At 39.0% G+C, this 23,246-nt stretch overlaps 2 long non-coding RNA genes across 5 annotated transcripts in view; one reads left to right on the top strand and one right to left on the bottom strand.

The window, feature by feature from the left end:
* Nucleotides 1–3,629, bottom strand: part of LOC145519796 (uncharacterized) — a 53,733-nt gene extending 50,104 nt beyond the window's left edge. For 2 of the 4 annotated variants that reach the window (XR_014063924.1, XR_014063923.1), the window contains exons 1-2: nt 3,440–3,629; nt 1,005–1,183 (exon numbers count right to left, since the gene is read on the bottom strand). This is a non-coding gene — a long non-coding RNA (uncharacterized LOC145519796). Of the gene's footprint in view, nt 1–1,004; nt 1,184–2,468; nt 2,610–3,439 lie in introns of those variants that run through there. The other 2 variants (XR_014063925.1, XR_014063926.1) reach the window with 2 other exon arrangements.
* Nucleotides 1–3,892, top strand: part of LOC145519795 (uncharacterized) — a 66,556-nt gene extending 62,664 nt beyond the window's left edge. The window contains exon 6 of the long non-coding RNA XR_014063921.1: nt 3,840–3,892. This is a non-coding gene — a long non-coding RNA (uncharacterized LOC145519795). The remainder of the gene's footprint in view (nt 1–3,839) is intronic.
* The last annotated feature ends 19,354 nt before the right edge of the window (nt 3,893–23,246 follow it).

Here is a 23,246-nt window from a genome sequence, read left to right as displayed (position 1 = left end):
AACAAATTCTAAGCATTGCTATGAGGTAGGTGCAGTTATCATCTTCATTTGAAAGGTAGAGTAATTGGGGCCCAAACAAAACCACATGAGTAGTAATTAGCAGAAACTAGGCTATATTTATCATTAGATAATCAGAGATAAAGTTTAGGAAACAGGAGGTGAGCTGGGGGGCAGCTGTCTTACATGTAGTTGAGAGTTTGATTGGAATAGGGGAGGGGAGACAAAGAAAGTCGCAGAATTGTAGGTTTGGAAACTGAGCTTCATATGATAAAAATAGCCATACTGACAGAAACCCAACCCCATAATCCCATATCCAAACTCCAAAAGCCCGAAACAAGATTTTCTCATAATTTACTGAGATCATCAAAACTTGACCTAACCTGACAGGCCAGATCTTTCTTTGTTCCACTTAGTGTGAGTATTTCTGTGTTTCACAGCAGAGATATTCATGAATTTGAATAGGGGATAATTGCATAATATATGGTAGTCACGCCATATTACCTTTCTAAAATTCAAAAAGTCTTTGTCTTGAAATACAGCCAGAGTGAAAGGTTTTCAAATAAGGGATTATGAAACTGTGATAAACAGCATTTATGAAATTCACACCACATGCTCAGCACTATGCTGAGAATGTTATATAAATTATCCCATTTATTCTAAAGAGTACCCACCCTAAAGAGTAAGTACTATTGTCATCCCATTTTATAAAGAAAGAAATTCAATATCAGAAGGTTTCAATAAATTACCCAAGATCACAGAGCTCTTGTGTGATAGAACCAGGAATCCAAGCCAGGTCTGTGACTGCAAAACTTAAGCTTTTAACAACTTACTGTCAGATCCAGGAAACCTGGATTTCAACAAGTCATTTCTGAGAACCAGAATATGAGACTCAATAAGCATCAATGTGATGATCAACCATGGGTCTGGTTGAGCCAATAAACATAGCAATACCTCTGTTCTCCACTCACTTGAAATTCTTACCCCAGCCACCCATCTCAGCTCACCTAATCAGATACTGATCATAGAAAGGTCCATTGTCATTAATGCCATGGATGTAGATAGTCACCAGAATGGCTGCACACTGCCAGGCACCATCGCAAGCCTTGATTGGAGAAGGACTGACCACGTGCAAATTCAGCTGTCTCCACATCAAGGCGAGAAGCGGTAACCACTGTTCCACGCTCTGAAACAAGACAGTGCATCTTGCTAAATATTGGCCCTTGCTGTCGTTTTCAAAATTACTTTATTACATAGCGGTGGAAAAAATAAAGTGTGAATTATGCCCCATTCATTAGAATTAAGAAGCTGATTCAAAATGTAGACACAGTGTATAATTGTTTATCACCAAAATATCCTCATTATTCTATTAGCAAGTCACAAAACAAAATTGTTTTTGGCTTAGGGCAACAGGGAAGACTTTCTAGAAGGGGTGGTCCTTATTTTAGGTCTTGAAGAATATGTCAGATAAGGAAAGGATGGCAAATGGAGATCATTCCCAGCAGAGAGAGCATCATACATGAAAACACCGTAAGGAGATCATAACTCATCAGACTTCCTTCCACCCAGTCCATCCATCCATTCATTCAATTTGAACAAGCATATATGGAATGCCAACTATGTGTTGGAAACTGTCTTGAATACTGGATGAAGCACAATTAAATCCCTTCTTTTATAGAATTTACAATCTGGGCTGAGAGGCCAACACTAAGCAAGTATAAACAAGAAAAGAATTTCAAATAGACTTTCTTAAAGAAATGAAAAAGAATAGGACACAACTTAGTGACGGAACAACAAAACAACAAGGAAATGAAAACTGTGATGTGATTAAAAATAATGTCTAAGAGTGAGGTCCTGAAAAATGCTAGGTCAGAGATCCTAAGGCAGTCAGTCATTTGGCCTTAGTCATTTGGCTGTAGTGTAATAGACGAAGGAAGACAAGGAACAGGATGAGGTTGGAGGGAGAGGCGGGGCCAGAGAAAGCAATGTCTTGGGGATGAGATCAGAAGTCTGCATTGCATTCCATGGGCAAAGGAAAAGTACAGGATAAATTTATATAGATCTAATTTGACTTTTTCTTTTTCCTTCTTTTTTTTTTTTTTGGCTGTGCTGCGGAACCTTCCTGACCAGGAATTGAACCTGCACCCCCTGTAGGGGATGTCCAGCATCTTAACTACTGGACTGCCAGGGAAGTCCCCAGCTTGACTTTTAAACAAATTCACTCTAGCAACTCTCTTCAGCAGAAGCCCAGTTAAGATATCTATGCAGAAATTCAGGTTGGAGGGGATGATGCTTGCCCTGATTAGGGTGCCCCCAAGAATAGAACCCAAGATGAGAATTTGAGTGCAAGTAGTTTGTGTGGGAGCAGATCTGGGGCACTGGGGTATGAGAGAAGTGAGACAGGAAAGGAAAGGCTGCCAATAAAAAAAGTGCAGTCATTACCAAGCAGGTTACCCCTGTGGGGAACTTACAGTTTAATACCACTGGGGAACTCTGGAAGCCAGTGAGAAGCATGCACTCAAAATTTTCCCTCCAGGGACTTCCCTGGTGGTCCAGTAGTTAAGACTTCACCTTCCAATGCAAGAGGTGTGGGTTTGATCCCTGGTGGGGAAGCCGAGATCCCACATGGCTTGTGACCAATAAACCAAAACATAAAATAGAAGCAACATTGTAACAAATTCAATAAAAACTTTAAAAATGATCCACATCAGGAAGAAAAAGAAAGAAAGAAAGAATTGTCTCTCCAAGGGCAAAAAGCTGGAGTATTTGTACACCAGTTCTCTTTAGTCATTGGTTGAAAGCTTGTAGGGATAGGTAGTGTTTTTCAAACATTTCCAACCTGCTCTTTGCAGAGGAGGGGAAAGGCAGACCCCAAATAATCCCTCAAGCAAAGAAATGCAGATCCTGGCAGTTGGAAGTCAAGCCACAAAAATGTTAAGGCCTGAAGAAACACAGACAGCATCTGCTACAATGGCTTAAGCTTGCAGATGTGCTAAAGAGACCACCTTTGTTGTCTGTTCAGCCCCCAAAGAAGTCTTACATTCCACATAACTTGATCTACCCCCAACATAATTGGGCAAGAAGAGAGGGATGGATTCTAGAAAGTCCAAAGAGATTCTCTCTCACAAAAATGTGAACATGGAGCAGAGAGAGAAGTGATTTAGGCCTTAAGATGTGTTAAAAGATCGAAAGAGTGGAGAGCTATCCTTCTGTAGCAGCCATGAAGGCCAACAAATTAGCTCATGAGTGGACAAAAGACAAGGTTTTGCCAAAAGTTATGCAAGATATACATATTAAGATCTACCATGTGCTTCTTTAGGGGTTCTGAAAATGCAGACAATCTGTTATCTACCCTCAAGGAATTCAGTCTTGCAAAGGAGACATAATACAAATGATAATAGTAGAAAATAAGGGAGAGAATTTGAGAACACTCTCAACTTACCTTTGTCAACTGCAAAGTACGCATTCCTTGGATCTACTTCAAAGGTTAAGTCACCCAAGTAATCTTCTTCGGTTGCCTGGCAACCATTTTCCCAGTTGAAATTTCTTCATCCAGTGTGATGTTGACTTCATTGTGCAGAGTTGAATTTGCAGAGGTAACACTCAAAATAGCATTTTCCATATTGAATGATCTTGATTTAAAACAGAAGACTATCAGAGTGGCAATGGCTTGGTGTGTGTTGTTTTCCACTTGTTCTGGTGGTAGAGGGGTTGAGGCTAGAGATAGTATGTTGAGAGTGGAAAGTATGGACCTTGGAGTTAGCCCATTTACTGAATATTTGCCTAGAGCTTAGACTCAATGCTAAGCACTTTCCTTGTGTTTTCTCATTTATTCCTCACAGCAGTCCCAGGAAGTAGGTACAGTTTTACAGATGTGGAAACAGATTTTAAGAAAGTAAGTAACTTTCAGAAATAAATACCAAGGTGTCTCAGAGAGGATTTGACCCCAAGGCTATCTGGCTCTAGAGACTATGCTGAACCACTGAACTCTTAGCTCCCTAGTGTAAGCAGTAGTTTCTTAGAAATGCTGTCCCTTCAATGTGGTTTTATAAACTCCTTGGTGATAATTAGCACCAGAATTTTCCTTGAGAGCAATAACAGAGAATTCAGCCCATCAGATATTAAGAATATATTGCATTAATACCTAATTCTACTGCCATTTCAATATGTTTTATACTTTAAAAAACTACTTTGCTTTCAGTTGTTAAGAAAGCTTTTTCTTTGCAAACTTAAGAGATTGTTTACATCTGACTTTTTTTTCTTTTTTCTTTTCCTTCTCAGGGGAGAAAGAGAAGATAAGCTATTTCATTCTAATGGAAATTTCACTAATGAATTTCAGAGACTACATTTTCATGTTCAATTTTCAAGACCAATTTAAAAGAATACATTTTATTTCCTTACCTGCAGGTAAGAGTGGGGTCCTTATTGTTGACATTGATGAGGAAAATCTTTAGATTCCCAGGATCAACCACTTTAATAACTAGTGAGAAACTGAAAGGATAGCCACAGGAAAGACAGCTAAGATTTTATAGTAACTGACAGGCTTTCACAGAAATAGAATTTGATGGGCTTTAACTGACCAGTGAAAACAATTGATTCATTTAGTTAAAATGTCAGTCAAACCAGTTATTTTAACAGTTGGCAATGGTTAAGAATCAAATTAGTCAAATCCATTGAAAGGACAGGCAGGAATTTAGAGAAGTCTGTTAATCCCCATCAATAATAAAAAATTGAAGGGAATTCCTTAGTGTGGTAGAGCAGACAGAGCTATGGGTATGGGCTCTTACCTTTAAACACTGACTTTTCATCATGGAAAACTGACCAACAAATACAAAGAAGATGCTAAAAACACTTCAAAGCAACATAATGATTATGAGAAAAGAGTAGGCAGGTTAGATGATTCAAAGGTTTTTATCTCAGCAGAAATATTTATGGATTTGAAGAATGAAAGTATGAAATGTATCCTAATGGAAAGATGAATGTTCACATCCATAGTCTGTGTTCTACAGTCACCAATGGTCTCAGCTTGCCCAGGACTATCCCCTGAAGGAGGAAATGACAACCCACTCCAGTGTTCTTGCAGGGAAAATCCCATGGACAGAAGAGCCTGGAAGGCTACAGTCTGTGGGTTCAGATATAATTGAGTTACTGAGCATGCAAGATCCAGTGTAGCATGGAAAGTCCTACACACACACCCCAGAAACTTCCCAAGCAAACCAAGACTGTTGGTCATCTTTCCAGGAAAAAAAAAACAACTATTCTAACTTGAAGTATGCTGACAATTGAAACCAAAATTACTACTTTCCGTTTATTTCTCCTAAAAATCAAAACAGTTCTTATTTCAAAATCTCTCCTACAATAAAATGATTATTTATGAGATAACTCAACAAAAATCATAAAGTCAATCCACTTATAAAAATAAAGATGTTTCTTTAATAATTCTAGAAAGAATCACTACAGGAATAGAAGGAATACGGTGTGGGCAGGATTTCATTTGGTCTAGCCATATGCTGAAGAGTTGAGTGCAAAGGAGTAAGGAAGAAATGAGCCTTGTTAACTCTTTTATACGGATTTGAATAACTGATTTCACAGCCCCTATATCTCCTTAAAGAGAGAGAATTGTTTAGATTCCTTTGCCAATAAGGCGTCCCGAAATTTCCTTTACTCTCATTTAAAGATCTGTTCAGTGACCCTGGAAACTCTGGAGGTTGGAAAACTAAGCAGTAGTCTGCTCTCCGTAGAGTTGTAGTGAAAATCTATTGCAAAACTTTAGCAAAAGAATTATTTATTCAGATTCTTCAAGCAGAGCCTAATTCTTTCAGTGCCAGATCCTCTGATATCAAAGATTCTGAGAAAAGGGAAAGCTTTAGTTTTCACTTTTTGTGAAAGAGTTGATTTCCTAAACTCTCATTAATAATTTTACTCCCATTTTTGACAAGTCTTGAGATTTTTAAGTATCTTGAATATACATAATTATTTTTCCATGAATATACCAGGCCAACAAAAGAAAAAATGGAATCTGGTACAGACATGATCCGTTATTCCAAAACTATTTATGTGATAAGTTAAACATGGGGGCAGAGAATTTTGAGAGTTTAAAGATTCTGGCAATTTCTACCTCCCAAATAATGATAAATACAAATTTAGGAGCATGCTTCTCCTGCTGACTTCAGTTACATCCCATTTTTAAACTTTTTTTTTTATATATATTGGAGTATAGCCAATTAACAATGCTGTTATAGTTTCAGGTAGATGGCAGAGGGACTCAGCCGTACATATACATGTATCCATTCTCCTCCAAACCCCTCTCCCATCCAGGCTGACACATAACATTGAGCAGAGTTCCCTATGCTATACAGTAGGTCCTTGTTGGTTATCCATTTTAAATATAGCAGTGTGTACTTGTTGATCCCAAACTCCCTAACCATCTCTCCCCCCACCCCACCCCCTGGCAACCAAGTCTGTGAATCTCTTTCTGTTTTTTAAGTTCATTTGTGTATATATATATGGGACAGTGACATCCCATTTTTGAATCCTCAGTCTGTTTTACTGAAGATGCTAACCCATGATATATTGCATCCTCAACTTTCATAATCATGAAGAATGTCTTTATGAGGTTCAGGAGCAAGATGACTAGAATGGTTTAAAAGTCTATTTCATTTCCCTGTAAAGCACTTTGATGTAGAACGTAAGATTGAAAAGGGTGGCCATAAAAACCATTATAAAAATAGAAATAAGAGCTGTGAACCGACCCTCTACAGCAGATGTGGAGGAAATCATGAGGAAATGTCAGTCCGTTAACTTTTCAGAGTTGGTGGATTACATTGGGAATGAATTCTGTGCCCCAGTCATCCAGGGAGAAGTCCCCACTGCCTTCTATGGCAGGTCACAAATGCCATCACTGAAATCACCTTGATGCCTGGCTTTGAAGAAAGTGGATGATGCAGAGAAAGGCCCTAATAGCCACAGCTAGTACCTAAACCAATAACCCTGCAATTACAGTTTAGATGATGATTTCATATCTAAGGCAATGCCAAAAGCACATTCATTTGGGAGCACATTGAAGCCAGACGGGGTGAAATCCTCTTGAAAAGGGAACTGTGGACTGAAGGGTAGACATTTTGAGTAAATGAAAAGCCACTAGCAGTATTCACCTTCTAGCTTCACTCTCAAAATCAAAAACTGCTGATGTAGAAATTATTCCGATGCTGTCGATTGTGAAGCCAGAGCCCTCCAGGGAAAGGAAGTACTGTTTATTGAACAGGAAGAGAAAGCAAAATATTGCAGAGACACTGAAATAACCAGATGACATGCACCTCCAAGAACCAGTCTTGAAATCTCTCTGTACTCTGGGCCACCCCCCTCCCACCCACCATATGTGAACATGCTCCCGTTTGCCTATGACAATGCTGATGGAATTGTACTCCATTCAACCAACTTCAAGCCAGTTCATTTGCCCTTAAATATTAAAAATGGATTTTCCTAATCTGTTATATTCAATATGTTATCTGAGCACGTATGTCTCACAACACTCCAACGAAAGCTAAAGTTAAATGAAAAGGAGTTACATTTAGAAAAGAATACTGATTGTTTAATGAGAACTTGACAGATTGTTTTCTGTTGACTTGATGCTGAAGATACACTTTTTAAGGGAGGGCTGAGAGGAGAGAGAGCTGTGGAGGGGGAAAACAGAAATATTGAGATGTCTGTTCATTTAATTTTATGTGTGTAGATACCACCAGGGGCTTTCCTGGTGGCTCAGACAGTAAAGAATCTGCCTGCAATGCAGGAGACCCAGGTTTGATCCCTGGATCAGAAAGATCCCCTGGAGAAGGGAATGGCTTCCCACTCCAGTATTCTTGCCTGGAGAATTCCATGGACAGAGGAGCCTGGCAGGCTATAGTCCTTGAGGTCACAAAGAGTTAAACATGACTGAGCGACTAAGCACACGCAACACACAGGTACAAGCAATAGTTTAAATTGTCTTTTTCCCTTGACTTTCATTTATATTATCTTCTAGTTTTCTGTTAAATGCTTCAAATGCATTGTGTTTTAATGATCATAACAATGCTGCCATAGGTACTGATATTATTCCCCATTTCACAGATAGGAGCTAAAGCTTAGAAAATTCAAGTGGCGTGCCTCCAGTCTAAGAGCTGAGCTTTTCATAACGCTTCTTTACTTACCACACTGCATCACTAAGACAGTTTGCTTGGGTTTGTGGGGTTTTGATTGTTGTTGTTTTGTTTTGTTTTGCCAAAGAGGGTAGGTGAGGTTCAAGTTTCTGGAATAGGTAAGAAATTATTAGAAAAAGCTCAGGCAAATAATCCATGGGAGAATTAATACCAGGAGTTAATTAAACCAAGCACTACTGGCTTAATAATTGTGTAGACTCGGAGATAATTTAAGAGAGAAGATTAAACCCAGAAGGATTGCAAAGCAGCCTAAAAATCATTTGGAGAAATTTGTGACCTTTTAATTTATTGATTTTCTGATGCATCACTATGTTCTGATTAATTTAAATTCATACCATCCATTTCTACACATATAAATAAGATAGAATTGAGTTCTGCTTTTGCTGTAGAACAATGTTGTAGAAATTAGCATTCAGGAACTGCAAAAGAATTCATCACCTATCTACTTTTAGGGCAAACACAGGAATAATGTTGCCTATTTCATGGTGGAAGGACAAAGGACGGCTGGTGGTTACACTACTTGAGGGGGCTCAAAAGCACTGGTTATATATTAAAAAAATATATGATTTTTTAAAAGACACCTACATTTATGTGCCTAACCACTCAAGAATTTGCAGTTCTCAATTCAGTTTCTGTATTAGAGTTGTCAACCACTGTTTGGGAACAACATATATTGGGAAGCTGCATTTTTATGAGGTTTAATTTTTCATAAAATGAGATAGTCTTTAAAAAAAAATTGATGGCACTGATATGAACAACTCCTGCCGCTGTTCAGAGAAGGTTGGAGCTGATGGTTGCTAGGCAGCCAGGGCCATCACTGGGAAAACCACCTAAATGAATGATCCCCAGAACAGGAAGGCAGTCCAAGGGATGAGAAATTAACTCTCTGTGGGACCAGGCAACTTAGATTCATTTTTCCCCATTTTATCTGTAATAACACCATCAACTAGTAAAGAAGTATCTTGGCCATAAGAATAACAATGGTAGCCTCACTCCTAAGTTGAGAATTATTTCCACAGCTCACAGGGGGCATTGTGGCAAGGGGAGCTTTATGTCTTTCTGGATGGACTTAGCTTCCAAATCCACTTTATTCTCTTCTCTGAAAGGCTTGTTCTTGACTATTTGCTTTCAAAGATGCTTGGGAATTAGAAGTGTCAGAGCCCAGATTGCAGGCCAAACCCAGCAAGGAGAGTTAGGGCTTCCATGCTTCAAGAGCAATGACAGGGTTCTTCTGGATTTCTCTGTGTTCATGGAAACAACAGTGATGGCTGCCCTCTACTCTGACTCAGATTCTGCACTTAGCCTTTTTCCCTGGACTGTCTCATTTAATCCTTAAAATGATGCTAAGAGATTGGTACTCTTCTCAGCCCCATCTTACAGATGAGGAAGCTGAGGCATACAAATGTGAAGGAAATGATCCACGAACACATAACTAGTCCATGGTTAACCTGAACCTCAAGCCCACACCTTTCTGACTTCATGTTATACTGCGTGTCTCCCATTGAGACTTCCCTGGTGGTCCAGTGCTTAAGACTTCGCCTTCCAATGCAGGGGTTGCACTTTCTATCACTGGTCGGGGAGCTAAGATCACTCATGCATTGTGGCCAAAAAACCAAAACATGAAATAGAAACTGCTGTTGCTAAGTCGCTTCAGTCGTGTCCGACTCTGTGCGACCCCATAGACGGCAGCCCACCAGGCTCCGCCGTCCCTGGGATTCTCCAGGCAAGAATACTGGAGTGGGTTGCCATTTCCTTCTCCAGTGCATGAAAGGGAAAAGTGAAAGTGAAGTCGCTCAGTCGTGTCCGACTCTTAGCGACCCCATGGACTGCAGCCTACCAGGCTCCTCCGTCCATGGGATTTCCCAGGCAAGAGTACTGGAGTGGGGTGCCATTGCCTTCCCCGGAAATAGAAACAGTATGGTAAAAAATTCAATAAAGACTTTAAAAATGGTCCACAACAACAAAATCTTAAAAAAAAAAAAAAAAAAACATTATATTTAAACTTGTTTTTAAATATTTAGGGTGGGGATTTAGAGTCTTTACGCAGATGAAGATACAGTGACAGTAGAGTTGGACCATGAAGAAAGCTGAGCACTGAAGAATTGATGCTTTCAAATTGTGGTGCTGGAGAAGACTCTTTAAAGTCCCTTGGACAGAAGAGAGATCAAACCAGTCAGTCCTAAAGGAAATTAACCCTGAATATTCATTGGAAGGACTGATGCTGGAGCTGAAGTTCCAATACTTTGGCCACCTGATGTGAAGAGCCACCTCTTTGGAAAAGACCCTAAGGCTGGGAAAGATTCCGGGCAGGAGGAGAAGGGAGCGACAGAGGATGAGATGGTTGGATGGCATCATCGACTCTGTGGACCTGAGTTTGAGCAAGCTCTGAGAGATAGTGAAAGACAGGGAAGCCTGGCGTGCTGGAGTCCATGCGGTCACAAAGAGTTGGACATGACTTAGCAACTGAATGGCAAGAACTCAGTGTTACTGTTTAGAGGGAAATGCAGGTGGGAGAGGAACAGAGGGCAAGGAAAGACTAAGATGAAGCCCAGGAAAACGTTTAACGTTGGAAGATCTAACAGAAGGAGGATGAACAGGGAGAGAAAATCACAGTAGGCAGAAAGATAAGAGAAAAGCCCAAAGAGTTTATTATCAAAGAAGAATTCTAACATTATCTATTATTGAATACTATCTGTCAAGCACAGTTCTAAGGCCTTTGCATGTATGACCTTATCTAATCTTCAGAATCACCCTGAAGTAAAGTGAAGTGAAGTCATTCAGTCGTGTCCGACTCTTTGCAACCCCATGGACTGTAGCCTACCAGGCTCCTCTGTCCATGGAATTTTCCAGGCAAGAGTACTGGAGTGGGTTGCCATTTCCTTCTCCAGGGGATCTTCCCAACCCAGGGATCAAACCCGGGTCTCCTGCACTGCAGGCAGATGCTTTACCATCTGAGCCACCAGGGGGAATCACCCTGAGGTAGATTCTATTATTAACTTCATTACGAATCAACTGAGGCACAGAGAGGTTAAGAGATTTGCCAAAGGTCACAAAGCCAAAAGACAGTAAAGCCTAAACATCCACCTAGGCTATCTGACATTAGAATCTGAGCTTGTTGCTGAAAGACTGTATAATTTGGTAGTTTGTCCTAAGATAATACTTTCTTGAAGGAAATGAGTACACAAGTATGATCTGTGATAAATATTTTCTACATAAGAAGACATTCTTGATGTTCTTAAAGCACAAATCCTGGCTAATCACAGATCACCTATGAAACCTTTTTATAGGAGAGACACATTTTCAGGAAAGTATTTTCGAACTATAAACATGGATCTAGACTAAACGTTAATTATGTTAGTATGTGTGTTAGTCCCTTCAGTCATGTCCGACTCTTTGCAACCCTGTGGACTGCAGCCCACCAGGCTCCTCTGCCCATAGGATTCTCCAGGCAAGAATACTGGAGTGGATTGCCATGTTCCCAACCAAGGGATCAAACCCACGTCTCTTATGTCTCCTGCATTGGCAGGTGGGTTCTTTACCACCAGTGTCACCTGGGATAACCCTGCATTTTAATCCTATTAGAGCATTCTGCTACATTCACTCTATAAACAATGGGAATAGTTTGCTACCTATACAGTTATACTGAGCAGTTAGTGCTATCATTCTTTCTAAAATAAAGCCTTATTAACCAAGTATAATACACTGTCTCAGTGGCTAGCTAAAGATTAAAGACCTTTAATCAAGCACTGATCATAGAATCTTTGCCTGCTGAACCTAGACAGCCTCAGAATCCTTCTTATCCATCAGAGAGGGTATGCAAGTTGAAACTGATTTACCATCCCTGACCAAGTCAGACTGTTGTAGTCACACGTTCTGGGAAACAAACTCACTCAGAAGGACAATGCAGATAGTGGAGTGCAGTTTATTACACTGGCGGGCCCAAGGCAGAGTCTCCTCTTAGCCAAGGACCTCAACCAGTTTTTGTGAAAACTAAAAATGATCGTCATGACCCAGATAATCATGATGGTGTGATCACTCACCTAGAGCCAGACATTCTGGAATGTGAAGTCAAGTGGGCCTTAGAAAGCATCACTACGAACAAAGCTACTGGAGGTGATGGAATTCCAGTTGAGATATTTCAAATCCTGAAAGACGATGCTGTGAAAGTGCTTCACTCAATATGTCAGCAAATTTGGAAAACTCAGCAGTGGCCATGGGACTGGAAAAGGTCAGTTTTCATTTCAATCCCAAAGAAAGGCAATGCCAAAGAATGCTGAAACTACCGCACAATTGTACTCATCTCACACGCTAGTAAATTAATCCTCAAAATTCTCCAAGCCAGGCTTCAGCAATGCGTGAACCGTGAACTTCCAGATGTTCAAGCTGGTTTTAGAAAAGGCAGAGGAACCAGAGATCAAATTGCCAACATCTGTTGGATCATCGAAAAAGCGAGAGAGTTCCAGAAAAACATCTATTTCTGCTTTATTGACTATGCCAAAACCTTTGACTGTGTGGATCACAATAAACTGTGGAAAATTCTGAAAGAGATGGGAATATCAGACCATCTGACCTGTCTCTTGAGAAACCTGTATGCAGGTCAGGAAGCAACAGTTAGAACTGGACATGGAACAACAGACTGGTTCCAAATAGGAAAAGGAGTACTTCAAGGCTGTATATTGTCACCCTACTTATTTAACTTATATGCAGAGTACATCATGAAAAACACTGGGCTGGAAGAACACAAGCTGGAATCAAGATTGCCGGGAGAAATATCAATAACCTCAGATATGCAGATGACACCACCCTTATGGCAGAAAGTGAAGATGAAGAGGAAGTAAAAAGCCTCTTGATGAAAGTGAAAGAGAAGAGTGAAAAAGTTGGCTTAAAGCTCAACATTCAGAAAACTAAGATTATGGCATCTGGTCCCATCACTTCATGAGAAATAGATGGGAAAACAGTGGAAACAGTGTCAGACTTTATTTTTCTGGGCTCCAAAATCACTGCAGATGGTGACTGCAGCCATGAAATTAAAAGACACTTACTCCTTGGAAGGAAAGTTATGACCAACCTAGATAGCATATTAAAAAACAGAGAAATTACTTTGCCAACAAAGGTCCATCTAGTCAAGGCTATGGTTTTTCCAGTGGTCGTATATGGATGTGAGAGTTAGACTGTGAAGAAAGCTGAGCGCTGAAGGATTGATGCTTTTGAACTGTGGTGTTGGAGAAGACTCTTGAGAGTCCCTTGGACTGCAAGGAGATCCAACCAGTCCATCCTAAAGGAGATCAGTCCTGGGTGTTCATTGGAAGGACTGATGTTGAAGCTAAAATTCCAATACTCTGGCCACCTGGTGCGAAGAGTTGACTCATTGGAAAAGACCCTAATGCTGGGAAGGATTGGGGGCAGGAGGAGAAGGGGATGACAGAGGATGAGATGGTTGGATGGCATCACTGACTCGATGGACATGAGTTTGGGTTAACTCCGGGAGTTGGTAATGGACAGGGGGGCCTGGCGTGCTGTAGTTCATGAGGTCACAAAGAGTCGGACACAACTGAGCGACTGAACTTGAACTTATATACCCTAAGTGTATGTGCTCAAACCCACCTCCCCAAGTTCCTTGAAACTAGTCTGGACAAAGTAAAAGAGAGATACAATCAAAGTTAACCCATGATTCATGTGTCATAAGCCTAGACAGTTAAACAGTGGACATTTATCAATAGGACTGTGGTCATACCCTGATAAGCATAATGGGATTTACAACTTTGTTCTGTTACAGAGTCAATTAGCATATTCTTTTAGGCGATGGAGAGTTGGGTACAAGTCCTGAGGCTCCTTCATCCGGGCGATCTGGTTTTCCGTTGGTATGTTGTTTCCATAGATACTAGGCATATAGCTCAAAGTCCACAGTCCGGCCCAAGATGGAGTCTTGCTTTCAAGATGGAGCCTGTTCTGTTTCCTCCTTCAAGACATTCCCAGTGGACTTAGCCAGGTATTTATTATATACCTGGGAGCAGTCACAGCATCTGAAAAGCTAACTTTACAACGAATCTGCAGTGTTTCTCACCCTGTGGCTTAGAGACCACCTACACGTTAAGAACCTCCATCCGTGAGTCAATTATTGAAGCAGAGATTCAGTGAGAATTCATTACACTGTTCTTTCTACTTTTATATACAGATGAAATTTCCATAATTGTTTATTAGATACACAGACATACTTGTTTCAGAATACGGAGGGCAGGGAGGCCTAGAAATGTGAATTTAAAGTAGAGTGACCAGAGGGAATTTTTGGTACTCTGAAGCTGGTTCTTTTAAGCTGTACAGTAGATTCACTTGGGGAGCTTGAAACATGCCAACATCCAGACCGCATCCCAGACTAATGAAATTATGATCACTAGGTATCACCTCAGCATCTATATTATACAAAACTGCTCGGAAAACTTCACAGTGCAACACATCTGAGATCTATTGATACAGCACACCCTACCTCTTCTCACACATCAGTAGTCTATTCAGGTCCCACACTTTTCATGGACTGAAAGATACAAAGTTTTCCAAGGGGATCTGGGAAGATCAGGGATATTATCTCATTGTTGTTGTCCAGTTGCTAAGTCGTGTCCAACTCTGCAGCCCCATGAACTGCATCATGCCAGACAACACCCCTGTCCTTCATTATCTCCCGGAGTTTCCTCAAACTCACGTCCATTGAGTCCATGATGCCATCCAACCGTCTCGTCTTCTGTCACCTCCTTCTCCTCCTGCCCTCAATCTTTCCCAGCATCAGGGTCTTTTTCCAATGAATTGGCTCTTTGCATCAGGTGGCCAAAGTATTGGAGTTTCAGCTTCAGTATCAGTCCTTCCAATGAATATTCAGGGTTAATTTCCTTTAGGATTATTATCTCATATTTGTCTGTAAATCTTCTCTTGTTACAGCAGCTGAAAACAGTTGTTGGGTTGACTTGTGCCAGAAAGCAGAGTTAATTACCGCACAAACTCTTCCACATGTTTCCACAAGATGGGCTAACTCTGCATGATGCAAAACCTGGTTTATAGAGCTGCTCCTAGAGCCTAGAGGTCTTAGGTTTCAGCCTCTGTTGCAGGGATTCCCCAGAAACTGACCCAGTAGTGAAATTTTCTGAGCCAGAGATTTATTAACTAAGTACTCAGGGAAACTAAGGTGGAAGTGAGGGAAACAGAAGAGAGAAGGCGAGGAAGCCAAGCAGATTGCTCCCTCCAAAGCCCACAGAGGCAGTCTCAGCCTGATCCCCTGCGGGAGCTGCCAAGGGAACCTCACACCTCTGAGCTTCACCCTCTCCAAGAAAGGGAGATGGAGCTTTCCTGCTCTCTCTCTCCCTCATTCTGTGGTTAAGGATTACCCCAGGGAGATGGAAATTTCCAGGCACTTCCTGCCCTTTGAAGTGCAAGAGAAGTCCAAGGACAGTCCTCCTCCTGTGGAAGGAAGCGAAAGCACATTGAAGTTGGCAGGAGCTGCAGAGCGTCAGGCGGAAGAGGTACAAGGTTTCCAAGGAGATATGGTAAGTGTATGGATATTATCTCCTACAGTCTCTGAAATGTCCTTTGTTACAAGTAGCTGAAAACAGTTTGGCTGACTCATGCTAGACAATGGAGTTAGTTACCACATTAAGAAACCCATCATCTTCCACGGAACAGCTCACTCTGTCCCATATCCTTTGATAACTCTGATGTCAAGTAGGATTCATATCAACTCTGAATTGATTGGCAAGAGCTTCCCAGAGCATTTTTAAGACTGTGAACTCTGGTTGGAAAAGTGCCATGTTTGATTAGTGATGCCTGCTGCAAGCAAATGAGAATGCAATTACAGTAGGTACTTTTTAAAAATGTTTTTAATGGTTTTGCTTACTTTAAAAAAATATTATTAATTTTTATTTCATTTGCTGCACCCAGCCTCATGTGTGGCACGCAGGAGTTTTAGTTGTGGCATGTGAACCCTTGGTTGCCCCTTGTGGGGTCTAGTTCCCTGGCCAGGGATCAAACCCAGTCCCCCTATATTGGGAGTACAGAGTCACCCACCGGACCAGCAGGGGAGTCCCTCCACACTAGGTACTGTCAGAGAACTTTAGCGTCTGAGGTATCACTGGAATGCCTGGGTAGGTTTTTTAAAAAATGCTGATTCCTAGATCCCACCTCCAGAAATTCTAATTTAATCTGAGGAGGGAACCTGACATCTGTTTCTTATTAAAGCATCCCAAGTGACCATATTATTTCCACAAAGGTAAAGAACCACAGTAATATTCAGATAAATCAACATGCTACTTCCCAGTAGTCCCAGGAAATGTTTTCAGGCATACTTTAAAATAATCAAATAAATTCTCCAAAAATGAAATATTTTATTCATAATTCCTTTCTTACTCTCATAAAAATGTCTTGTCAAACATGAATAGCAGAACACTTTTGTTTGTTTTGTCTTGAACCTTCAATACAGTGTGAACTTTGAATAGGCTCGTCATAGTCAGAACTTCATTTGCCTTTTATATGTGCTCCGTGCTAAGGTGCTCCAGTCGTATTTGACTGTTTGTGCCTCCGTGGAATGTAGCCCACCAGAGGTCCATGGGATTTCCCAGCTAAGAATACTAGAGTGGGTTGCCATTTCCTTCTCCAGAGGATCTTCCCAACCCATCGACTGAACCCATGATTCCCACCCACATCAGCAGACAGGTTCTTTACCAGTGAGCCACCAGGGAAGCCCATAGACTTAAGATATTGATTTCTATTCATGCGTATCTTTGAAAGGGAATGGTCTTTAGTTATAGAAAACATTGTTTGAATGTTTATATTTGCAATTTGTAAGGCAAAAAAAAAATAATAACTTATTCTGTAATGTGATTCACTGTTATTGCTTGTTACAAGATCATTTAGCAAAACCAAAACTACAGGCTAAAATATGTTAAAAACTTGCATGCCATCTTCTGGAGGATGGTGCAAGTGGTATAATTACAAAATACTCCCAAATAATATTTATTAAAAATATGATGGTGGTTTTCTCTAAATATCTGTCCTTCATGTGGAGAACTACAGATTTTTTTCTAGGTAATTAGAACTTTTCTTAAAATCACTTTTTCCCCAATTATATAAGTAAAATTATTCTTTAGCTTGAATAACCCAGATAATTGCCTTGACTCTCAAATTCATTTAGCATATGCCTAAACTAAATATTTCATCATATACAAGAACTTGACAAGAATGTCATAATGTAGGATTTAATTCTTTTCCCCCTTTCTCTTGGGGTCACAAAGAGGTGAATTTTAAGTTAGGATTAAAGACAAGGTCATTAGGCCAACTCAGAAATAAATCTTTTGGATATATACCCTGAAGTGAGATTGCTAAATCATATGGTAGTTTACGTTTAATTTTTTGAGGAACTCCTGTTGTTCTGTGACTCATGGGGTTGCAAAGAGCCGGACACGACTGAGCGACTGAACTGAACTGTTTCCCATAATGACCATGTCATTGTGCATTCCCATCAACAGCGTACGAGGTTTCAGTTTTTCTACATCCTTGCCAGCACTAGTTGTCTTTGGTGTTTTGTTTTAATAATAGCCACCCTGACTATTATTAGGTGATAATTGATTATGATTTTGATTTGCATTTCCCTGATAATTGGTGACATTGAGCATTTTGTTAAACATCTTTTGGCCATTTGTATGTCTTTTTTGGAGAGATGTCTGTTCAAGTACTTAGCCCATTTTTAAATTGCATTATTAAGGGGTTTTTGCTATTGAGTTGTAGAAGTTCCGTATATATTTTGGAGATTAACCACTTATCAAGTATGTAGTTTGCAAATCTTTTCTCCCATTCCATAGGCTGCCTTTTCACTTTGATTGTTTCCTTTGCTGTGTGGAAGATTTTTATTGATAGCTTGATGTAGTCCTCATTGTCTATTTTTGCTTTGTTGCTTATGTTTTTGGTGTCACATCTATGAAATCATTGCTAAGATCAATGTCATGAAACTTTTCTACTATGTTCTGGTAGGAGTTTTACCATTTCAGTTCTAACATTCAAGTCTTTAATCAGTTTTGAGTTGATTTTTGTGTATGCTGTAAGAGTCCAATTTCATTTTTCCCAGCATCATTTGTTGAAGAAGCTTTTCTTTCCCTGTTGTGTGTTCTTAGTACTCCTGTTGAGTATCAGTTGACTATCTATGAATAGATTTACTTCTGGGCTGTCTATTCTATTTTATTGGTCTACACATCAATGTTTATGCAGTACCATATTATTTTAATTTTCTTTGTAAAGAATTTTGAAATGAGGAAATGAGATACTTCTAGCTTCTATTCTTCTTCTCAAGGTTGTTTTGGCAATTCCTGGTCTTTTGTGGTTCCATATGAAATTTTAGAATTAATTTTTCCATTTTTATAAAAAGCACCATTGAGATCTTGATAATGATTCCACTGAATCTGTAAAACTGAAATCAAGATATCAAAGAGATATCATCACTCTCAAACTCCAGAATTATTCACAATAGCTGAGATATAGAAATAAGCTAAATATCCACTGACAGATAAAGAAAATGTGCTATATACATATAAAGGAAAATCATTTAATCTTTTAAAAGAAGAAAATCTGACAGTATACAACAACATAGATATAACCTAAAGGCATGATGCTAAGTGAAATTAGCCAGTCACAGAAGGAAAAATACTGCATGATTCCTGTTGGGTATCTAATCAAACTCATAAAAGCAGAGAGCGGGGTGGTGGTTACCAAGGATGGACAGGAGGGGAAAATAAAGAGTTGTTATTCCACGGTTTTAAAACTTCAGTCATACAAGATAAGTTCTAGAGAGGTATTATACACCCTTGTGTCTATAGTTAATGATATTGTATCGTACACTTAAAAGTCCATTAAAAGAGTAGATCTCATATTAAGTGTTCTTGCACAATGAAATGAAAATTTTAAAGCAATAAAATGAATTTGTCAAGTTATCCTGCAAAATTTTTGAAAGTCCTCATGAATCAAGAACAGCCACTGCCTGTTTATGTAAAAGAAAGACATAAATGCAGATAATATGAGTATTGATACATCTGAGCGACTGAACTGAACTGAACTGATACTACCACAAACCAGTTATACAAAAGTCAGTCATTCCCTTGCTATCTTATTAATAATTGACTTTGAGCAGCCAGAAAAAGTTAGTTTTTCTACTAGGTGCAAAAGTATTTCCATTTTAATGAATTTGGGCAGAGATCTGTATAGGATAGCCACTATCCAGATACAGTGATGTTAATTTCTGGTTAACTTTTCAAATATGAGCAGCAGGAGGGTTTTTTGTTTGTTTGTTTTATCTTGTTTTGTTGGATCTTCAGTATGGCAGCATTTTTTTTTTTTTTCTGTAAATAGCTGTAAATTAGAGAATCTCGGGTGCTGGCTCCTGGCATGGTGTCCCCTTCCCAATCTTTTGACAAGAACCACGGCAGGTTTTAGAGTTCCTCCTGCTTCCAAAATGACAGCCACCCTTTTCCTCCCCTTAGGAGGTACCCTACCTATTTGGTGTGTGCCCTCCTTCCACAGACATGAAACTTAAAAAATTGAAAGTGTGGGTGCCATTCAAAGGAAACATGGGCCTTTTCCCTAAAATAATTGTACTTAAAAATAGGCCATTAAAAGCAGAATTGCCACCCCAAATTATAAAGCAAAATTTACATATTCTGGTTTCTCACTCAATAGGCTCATCTTTTTCTCCTCTTGAATGTTTGTTTTTACGGCTGAGTTATAAAATAGCAGTATATAATTAAAATCCTCAGGTCCATAATTATAAACTCAACTGCAGTATAATTGTTGAATCTTTTGATAATTCCATCGCTAATTATGCCTCTTAGAATATCCAAATATCTATCATAAAAATCTGATCATCATCAGCTTTCAGTCGATATACTTGACTGAATGGAAAATATTGTTTATTTTCAGATAAAATCTGTGGCTTACAATGGTTCATTGCACGTGTTTTATCAAAGAGGGAAAAATAACAAAACCATAGAAACAGACTTCTATTTATCATTAAGTGGTATATATTTTATCTTTCAAGGGTTACCATGAAATATCCAGAAATTATTCTTTATTGGAATTTTTAAAAAATCTTCCCAGCAAGTTATCGGAATGCTGGTTTATGTTAGCAGATCATTTCCTTAGTCTATTACATAATGCCCAAAAGAAAATAAAAATTTACTAATGAAATGACAATATATATTTAAGATCTGTATTCTAAGAGTTGTTATTAACTTTGGCATGCCTTTTACATGTAGCTGTCCAGTTTTCCCAGCACGATTTATTGAAGAGACTATCTTTGCCCCATTGTATATTCTTGCCTCCTTTGTCAAAAATAAGGTACCCATAGGTGCATGGGTTTATTTCTGGGCTTTCTATCTTCTTCCATTTGTCTATATTTCTGTTTTTGTTCCAGCAGTCTCAAGACTGCTTTGGCTATTTGGGGTCTTTTGTGTTTCCATATGAATTGTGAAAATTTTTGTTCTAGTTCTGTGAAACATGCCACTGGTAATTTGATAGGGATCACATTGAATCTGTAGACTGTGTTTGGTAATATAGTCATTTTCACAATATTGATTCTTCCTACCCAGGAACATGGAATATCTCTCCATCTGTTTATGTCATCTTTGATTTATTTCATCAGTGTCTTATAATTTATAAAAATTATACAAAAGAACTGTATAAAAGTTCTTATACAAAAGAACTGTACAAGTTCTTTTGTTCCCTTAGGTAAGTTTGTTCCTAGATATTTAATTCTTTTTGTTGCAGTGGTGAATGGGCTCAACAAAATGTTAGCAAACAGAATTCAGCAACACATCAAAAAGCTCATAGGCCATGATCAAGTTGGGTTTATTCCGGGAATGCAAGGATTCTTCAATATATGCAAATCAATCAATGTGATATACCATATCAACAAATTGAAAGATAAAAACCATGTAATAATCTCAATAGATGCAGAAAAAGCCTTTGACAAAATTCAGCACCCATTTATGATTAAAACACTTCAAAAAATGGGCATAGAAGGAACCTACCTGAACATAGTAAAGGCCATATATGATAAGCCTACAGCAAACATTATTCCCAATGGTGAGAAACTGAAAGCATTCTCCCTAAGATCAGGAACAAGACAAGGGTGTCCACTTTCACCACTATTATTCAACATAGTTCTAGAAGTCCTAGCTACAGCAATCAGAGAAGAAAAAGAAATAAAAGGAATCCAGTTCAGAAAAGAAGTAAAGCTCTCACTGTTTGCAGATGACATAATACTGTACATAGAAAAACCCTAAAGATAGTATCAGAAAATTACTAGAGCTAATCAGTGAATTTAACAAAATTGTAGGATACAAACTCAATACACAGAAATCACTTGCATTTCTATATACTAACAATGAAGAATCAAAAAGAGAAATTAAGGAATCAATCCGATTCACCATTGGCATACCTTGACTGATACATTTTACATTCACATACAGTGATTAAACCTTATGTCATGAAAATAGTCCCATTTTATCTTTCATCCTTCTCACCCTTAACCCTTCACTCATCTCTCCCACAGTCCTATGGTTGCTTGTCCTCAAAGCTAGGACATATTTTTACAAGGTGCTAATTAACTGTTTTGATAGACAAGGCATAACATGCTACTTTGAAAAGTAACTATGAGGGAGTAAGTTCTTGAAGAAAGGAAAAGACAGAATAAATGTTGAGCAAGATAACTCTTCCTCCCCCACATGCTTCTTATTCATGACAGTCAGAGGCATCTACACAGTCCCAGAAAGTAGGATTCTTAAGGCAGAATTAAATTGATATACTCTACACAGATGTCTAAAACTGTCTTTCAGTGTATTAACAACAGAGAATGCCACATGCAACCCCCTTACCACCACTAGTCCCATCACCATGGAACCAGGAAGGTTAAGGTAGATGGTAGAGAAGTGGTAATTTGTGTGGGATGACATGGAGAGTTGGGGTAGACCTGAAACCCAGGAAAGCATTGGAAAGACCTCTGAGGTGAAGAGTAGGTCAGCTTTAAGTCACCCAGGGATCTCATTACTGTGGGGTGGGGAAGAAGGGGGATCTTCTATCTGCAGTCATTTTTTTAATCATCCCTAGACAGATCCTAAATATGGCTGAGTTTCCCTTTATGGACATTCCATAGATACCTACTCCCTATTTTCTGTTTGAAATTTATATAGCTGCTCCAGCTTTCCTGGTGGCTCAAGTGGTAAAGAATCTGCCTGCATCACAGGAGACCTGAGTTCAAACCCTGAATCAGGAAGATTCCCTGGAGGAAGGAATGGCAACCCACTCCAGTATTCTTGCCTGGATAACTCCATGGACAGAGGAGCCTGCGGGCTATAGTCCATGGCGTTGCAAAGAGTCGGACACAACTGGGCAACTAACACTTTCACTTTTTTTCACTCCAGCTTTACAGGGATTGATGTCAACATGGTATATTTTTTCCATTCCTTTTACTTTTAGCCTATTTTTGAGTTTTTATATTTAAAGTATGTTTCTTGCAGACATCATATATTAATAGTTGGGCCTTTTTTTTTAATCTACTCTGACAATCTGTGTCTTTGAATTGATGCATTCAGACCATTTATTTTAGTTGAATTAATATCACCCACATTTGTAACTATTTTCTGTTCATTGCAACTGTCCTTTTTTCCCCTCTTTAACTGAATTGAATGTTTTATATAATTCCATTTTGTCTCCTCTAGTAGCATATCAGTTTTATTTCTTCTTAATTTTTTTGTTGATGCCTCAGAGTTTTCAGTGTTTGTTTTGACTAATCTAAACATAGCTTCAAATAACATTATGTTGCTTTTTAGAGAGTATAGCAGTAACAGTATAGATAGTGTATAACAGAATAGTCCCAATTCTTCTCTTTTCCTACTTGTGATATTACTGATATTCATTTCACTTAACAATATACTGTAATCTTCTACTACATTGTTACTATTAAATAAAATTATTTTTTATGTCAATTAAAAGTAAAAATTACTTTACACTTAAGTGTTTCTTCTCTTGTGC

This window comes from Giraffa tippelskirchi, chromosome 9 (genome assembly GCF_054371585.1).
Source record: "Giraffa tippelskirchi isolate mGirTip1 chromosome 9, T2T-mGirTip1v1.2.pri, whole genome shotgun sequence".
Taxonomy (NCBI): domain Eukaryota; kingdom Metazoa; phylum Chordata; class Mammalia; order Artiodactyla; family Giraffidae; genus Giraffa; species Giraffa tippelskirchi.
Note: the sequence above shows the minus strand (reverse complement) of the source record. Positions and strands in the feature narration are given on the sequence as shown.